A 6,243-nucleotide genomic window follows, 5' to 3' on the forward strand; every position below is an offset into this window, starting at 1 on the left:
TGTCCGAATATAGTTTATTTATATATTTAAACTTTATTGCACAATACATGAAGAGTACAAATGGCGAACTTAATGCCAGAAGGCATTGTCTACCAGTCAACCATGAGCCAAACCGAAAGATCGTAATTGGTGCAGAGTCAGAATACAGAGTAAAATTACAAAAAAAATATCACGAAATTATATAAAATTATACGTACATAAATAATATGATACATAAATATACATACATACATATATAAATATATACCAATTGTGAAACATCATGAGGACGACCTTTGAACCTTGTCAAACAGATGCTTGCGCAACATGCGCTTGAAGGAGAATTTGTTCTGGGCTTGTCTCATAGAGAGAGGAAGATCATTCCACAGCCGGATTGCCTGAATGTTGAAGGAATTCGACATGAAACCTGTACGATGTCGAGGGACAATAAGTTGAAGGCTACGGGAGGTAGTTTGTACATGAAGTGGCTGCTCCGAATCGGTCTTAGGCATCAATTATTTGTACATCATGTTGGTGAGTAGAAAATTATTTTGTTGAATTTATTTTACTACCTATAAAATACGAATAAAAAATATATGCATTATAACTACTGACTATCGTGTTAATTTAGCATAGTGATGCATTTTCGCAAAACCATTCCAACCCACGGAGCGGAAGCGGATGCGAGCACAAATGCAGAATATTCTCGAAGAATATCCCCGTCTTCATATTCCAATATTGATAGTACGTTCCGAGATTACTGCTTTCATTCTTGCACAGTGCATTATACAGGATGATGCACCATAGTGGTCAATATTGAAAAAGAGTCTTATCAGTTAGCTGCCATTCGGGCGGGCATCTCGCTCGCACTAAACGATCAAAAGGGGGTATTACTGCAATGTTCTGCCGCCAGAGTGCAGCACTAGCACCTATCCTAAATTATAGGCTAACTTATACATACTATGCCTTAATAGTTTTTTGACAGTTTTTTGACAAGTTTTCACAGATAATAATCAAGGCGGTTTGTTTGTTTACAGGGGGCCTACCGGGAAACACGAAAATCTAAATTTCGTTATCTGCCTCTTTATCGCTCGAATATGCAAGAGTGATAAAGAGGTTAGATAACAAACTTTCGATTGTGGTAGTGGCGCTCCCTACGCAGGGTTTCGCGTAATATTGATTGATTGCTGAATTTCTGCAATGTTGTAGCTAAATATACAATTTAAAAACTGCATTCAACTATCCCTACTAATATTGTAAATGCGAAATGTCCATTTCTGTGTCTGTTACCTCTTCACACTTAAACCGCTGAACCGATCTACAGGAAATTTGGTGTAATAATAGCTACAGCCTCCTCCAGCTCGGGAAACATTAATAATTATCGGGCAAAGTCATATATCCAATTAGCGGTCGACGCCATTGAATTGTTAATGAAAATAGACCCCAATTTATTATTTCGCACTTTTACGTTCATTATATTTTATTGATTATAAGTAAAAAAAATATAGCTAATAAAAATACTATAACTAAAATAACACCATACCACACCTTATTAGAACGAAATAAGTAATTTGACGACCGGTCTGGTTTAGTGGATAGTGACCCTGCCTATTAATATGGTCCTAGGTTCGAATCCCAGTAAGGGCATTTATTGTGCGATGAGCACAGGTATTTGTTCCCGAGTCATGGGTGTTTTTTATGTATTAAAGTATTTGTATGAACAACTTAATAAAGAATCCACCTCCAACATGAGTCGAAGCAATATCTTCGTGGAATCATTTCATTTTGCAGAACATTGGGGATATACAGATTTGTTTAATCTTGGACTTGATACATTATAGTACAGGGTGTGTAATGTTTTTAATAACAACTTTTTGCGAATATTCATTTAGCATAATTTGAATTGCATAATTTTGAATTGCAGAAATGATCATTCGGTATAAAAATAAGTGAAATAAAAACAAATTGCATAATGTCGAAAGTAATAATAACTAACTAGCATAATAATGTATTTTCATAACAGGCAACCAGCATAATGTTTATTTTTTATACAATTTATTATTCAGAAGGGTTTTCATGCATCAAAACTAATATCATAATATTGAAGGTTATAAACGCCTAGTGAAAATGAACGAGCAAAAATACATTTCCGAGACAATTTATGTACATCACTTTAGTTAGGGTATGAATTATTTTTTGTCATTGAAGTGGGTGTTTCAATATTATACGTTGGTTAGGTACTTAGTTTATTTGCATTGCGCTTTGTTAGAAGTGTTGTTGTTAAAAATGTCCGACGTTCAATGTAATGTATTTAAAAGTGTAAAGGGTGGTATAAAGTTGAATATTAATGGTTATACATATACCAAAAATAAGCAGATTAATCATAAGTATTACTGGATTTGTGAACTTCTTAATAGCAAACAGTGTAATGCGCGAGCAATAAGTATCGCTGAAGAGGAAAGCCAGGTACATAAAGTGATAAAACACAATGAATGCCATAAACACGATCCAAACCCAGCAAGACTAGTAATAATGTCAACATTGGACGAGTTAAGAACCCTATCTTCTACATGTACTGAAAAAAAACCATGTAAGGTGGTTCAAACTGTGAAAGCTAATTGTGATCAGAGTATCTTACCACAGTTACCATCGACATCAGCGTTACGGCAAGTTGTGTACCGCGAAAAGAAGCGGGGCAAACCAGTTATCCATGAGCCGACGGATATTTACTTCACTATACAACATGATAACTTACAATTAAATGGGAACACTTTTGTGCTCAGTGATATATTATTCAACGAAAACAAAAGGATCATTTTACTCTCATGCCACGACATGATGACCTATCTGGGTAAATCGAGTCTTTGGATTATGGACGGAACGTTCAAGGTTGCGCCTGTGGGATTTTTACAAATGTATGTTATACATGGGAATATTTTTCAGAATAGTAGTCAAACATTTCCCTTATTATTTGCTTTGTGCACCAACAAAGATAAAGCTACGTACAACAAGCTATTTGAAGAAATTAGCGACTATTTTACTCAACATAATATTCAGTTACAACTTGAAAACGTTATCATGGACTTTGAATTAGCCGCCATTCAAAGTGTGAAGCAAAATTTTGATAATATTACCGTCAATGGTTGCTTGTTCCATTTAGGTCAAATTATCAATAGAATGATTCAAGACAAAGGAAAATCAACTTTATATGGCACCAATATTAATTTCTGCACAGAAATGAGATGTTTGTTGGCCTTGGCTTTTTTACCACCGGACGAAATTTTAAACTACTTTCAAAAATATTAAAAAACTATCTCATCCGATGCTATCGACATTGTTCAAACGTTCAGCGACTATTATGTACTGGGGAAAAACAAGAAACATCCTAGATTCCCCCCATCCCTGTGGAGTGTCGAAACCCTAAACCAACTTGGTTTGCCACGCACTCAGAATAATGCCGAATCCTGGCACCATAGAATTAATGCCATAATAGACAAAATTAAGCCCGGCTTTTATACGCTGTCAAATGAATTGCTTATCGAATCTAAAGTGATATTGGGAAATATTGAATGCTTTTACAATGGCCACAGTCCTCCAAAGCAAAAGAAGGCCACTATCAAGCAACAAGAAAGGATTGACACTATATTGTCCAATAAAAATCAATACTCCGAATGTGAATTTTTGCGAGCCATTGCTTCAAATTTACAATTAAAATAAGTAGGTAAAACTCATTATCAGATTATATACATAATTAAATTGCATCAAAATAAACTTATCTATGAATAAAAATGTTGTTTTCTTCTATATCTTTCTGATTTATTTTGTTACCTCTTAAAAAGGAAAGCTAATAGGTATTTAAAAAAATTGGTTCTGTCCATATGGTCACAGTTCTACCTAACACTCCTCCTCGCTTCGCTCGTCGTCGTACCTAACCAGCCTTAAAGTTCAATGAGTAGATTTTGTATAATTTAATATGTCATAGAAAATTATGCCACCTGATAATTCATTAAAATTTAGTTCTACATTTTAATCATAATATGAAATGAATGTTATTAGAAGTAAAATTATTCCTGAGAATTGTTATGAAGAATGTTTTTATGGCTATACAGTATTCTGTAATTTAATTAGTATGACAAACAACATTCTGTGGTTTGTTTTTATACATAATGTTTATTATGAGTTTCCATAGTAGTTAAATGAAATTATGCTAAAAGTTTGTATTAAAATTGAACGGCACCCTATAGTACATTGTGTAACTCGGGGGGTAAGCATTGTTACTCGAGTCTTTAATATATAGACTCCCGTTTGTACACTTTGTACGAATAATTGTTATTTCATTACCCCCCTCGTTTCACTCAATGTTTTTCATCACACTTGCGAAGAAAAAACTAAATTTTAAGTGAAATAATTCTTAAATACGGTGACATTTCAAACATTCGTCGGCCATATCGTCTTGCCGCTTGTCGAATAAACCGGTCTATTTAGGTTACAGTAAAGTGTTTAAAACGTTTTCGTTCTCATGAAAGTTTGGAGTAAAAGCAAAATAAACCGGTATTTGCCAATATTTTGAAAACCGGTTCCGAGCCTTTAAATCAAATCAAATCATTTATTCCGCATAAAATGTCGTACATAAGTTATTTACATTAAACACAGGAAACACAAATTTTACCAGCAACTGGCATGCAAAATAACACAAAAAATTGTATAAAATAACAATAAAGAACAAATAAAACATTAAATATCAAGCAGAATCTAACATACTACAACTAGATATTTACAATGTCAATATTAAGATGTTTATATAAAAACTTTATAAAATCACGACTTATAATAATCAAAATAATCATTATTAATAGAGTAGAAGCATTCTTGTATGAGCCTTTTTTTTAGTCTAGATTTAAATAAGTTAAGTGGTAATTCTTTAATGTCATCATGCAATTGATTGTAAATACTAACTGACATACAATAAGCGTTTTCCCCATACAATTATGTCTTTTTAGGCGAATTTTACAAGAAGATTTGGGTACCATGTATTAAATTCCTATAAATACGTCCCTTTTTTTACTAAAAAGGTCTGGGTTTAATTTTACAAATAAACAAACTTCGTAGATGTACATGCCTGGCACTGTCAACAGTTTTAACCCAAGTAGCACACGGGGTGGGAAATAGCTCGTATATCATATCTATTTAGATACTTAAGTGAAATATATAGCCATGACTAAGTTCTATATAGGTGGAGAGAACCCATATAGACCCAATATAGACCAAAAAGGAGAAAAATTGCAGCCTATTTTTGGTTCTAAATTGAATCCATAAGAGATCTCTCGATTACCTTAAGTGGCAATTAGAACTATGGGTGACAGTTATGCGCAGTGAACGATTTATATTGAACGAATGAATGTATTACAATTTCAGTTCGGTCAAGGAGTGATAAATGAGATGCCCAATTTCCTTTGAGTAGCGTGGCAACAATTAAGACAATAAGTTGTGTTTTTTAAAAGTGAATGTGATCTGCCATTTTAATTTTGGATGTACATATCTGTTTGGTAAAGTGATGAAAACTTCACGTTATACAGGAATTGAAATAAGCACGAAATCCTTGCGAATTATTTTTTACTGTGAAACTATAGTATGGTTTCTTTGTAAATTTCGATGCGCCTTTGATTTGATCCCGGAATATTTAAAAGGAGAGTCCTAAATCAAATGAGGAATTGATACTGATAAGTAATAAAACTGTTAAAAACCTGACCTAATGATTGTAGGTTACGTACAATGTTAAAGTAACATCGTCACAACTATCAAAGGTCTGTGATTATGCGTCAGTGTTATAAAATTCTGTTTAAAATAATTTGATTTCAAGGACTCCATTTGTAAACATGGCGGAACAAAAAATATTTTACAGTGTTTATTTTCACTTATTTGTTCTCTATTTAGAACTATCAGGTCTGAAGATCACTTATTTGTATCTTGTGAGTGGCAAAGCAGTGAATGCTATTGACAGAGGAGGCGCCGCAATAGGAAAAATAAATCTGGGGGCAGGGTAGTGCCTTCGCCAAGACGAGCAAAGCGAAGCGCATGGCCTACCTTTTCTAAAAGCGCTTCGTCGTTTTTTTGAACCCTCATAACTTGGGTTTGGATTCAAAAAATCAAAATCAAAATCTTTTTATTGTTTACCAGTAACAATTTTTCCATATAAGAAATATCTGGTGGAACCCAAACTAGGCTAAGCCTGTATCTTGGGGCCCTGGAGCGCAAAGCAAGTTT

This window comes from Cydia pomonella, chromosome 12 (assembly GCF_033807575.1).
Source record: "Cydia pomonella isolate Wapato2018A chromosome 12, ilCydPomo1, whole genome shotgun sequence".
Classification (NCBI taxonomy): domain Eukaryota; kingdom Metazoa; phylum Arthropoda; class Insecta; order Lepidoptera; family Tortricidae; genus Cydia; species Cydia pomonella.